Below are 1,024 nucleotides of genomic sequence, written 5' to 3'. Positions count from 1 at the left end.
TAAACCTGTCATTTAAATTAGGTTTTTTTACCATGTGTAAAAAAAAGTGTTGAAAAGAGGGGAAAAAATGTTTTTAAAAAAGTGACAAAAATGACAAAAAGTTCCACAAAAAGGCATTTTTCAGTTTTGACCCAGAGTGACAAGTTCATGGTCCACAGTGAGGACAACAGAAGGGTTAAAAAGGATTTGCTCACCGATGCAGTATACAACTCTAACACTTGTTCTTGCAACATTGGTCAATAAACCTCATTTATGGGAAATTGTACCTAGAGTTCTGGTTCAAAAAACAGAAAGAAGGATTTCTTTTGACTGACAGTTCCAATCCGAGGATGTTGAGTGGATCACAGACTGGTTCATGGTTTACACTTATTCTAAGTAAATTACCAGCATGATAACAGTAATATTGGATAATAGTTCAATTGTCTTAATTAAGATGACTAATTCATACCACCCAAATTTCCAGGTGTCAGAGTCCCCCAAGGCTTTGGTAAGATGGCCCCCACAGTTCCTGTTGGCCAGGGATCTCAGGCTTGCATGGGGAGCCTGGTGCAAAGGGGCATGATGGTAACCCTGGAGTAAGGAAGCCCAAAGCGCCCACCTATCAGGAGTCCCGGGTAAAGGGCTAGAACTGATGGAGCACCAGGAGGGGACTAAAGCAAAGACACTACGGAGAAGACAGAAAGCCAAAGACCACCATCATATAAATAATATATAAATAGATAAACAATTAAACTTTTATTGTTGAATTGCATAGATTACCCCACACATAGTTCCAACGTAGTTCTGAGCAGAAATCTTTTATTGGGGGTGGCAGTAGCTCAGTCAGTTGGGTGGGGGACTGGAGGGGCGCTGTTTCAATCCCCCAAAGTATGGTGATGGACTGGTGGCTGGGCACTGCCAAGGTGCTCTTGAGCAAGGTACCGAACCCCCAACTGCTCGGGCGCCTTTCCATGGGCAGCCCCCCCACTCTGAAATCTCTCCATTAGTGCATGTATATGTCCTGAGCATGTGTGTGTAGTTCAGG

Source organism: Etheostoma spectabile, chromosome 8 (assembly GCF_008692095.1).
Source record: "Etheostoma spectabile isolate EspeVRDwgs_2016 chromosome 8, UIUC_Espe_1.0, whole genome shotgun sequence".
Lineage (NCBI taxonomy): Eukaryota > Metazoa > Chordata > Actinopteri > Perciformes > Percidae > Etheostoma > Etheostoma spectabile.
Note: the sequence above shows the minus strand (reverse complement) of the source record.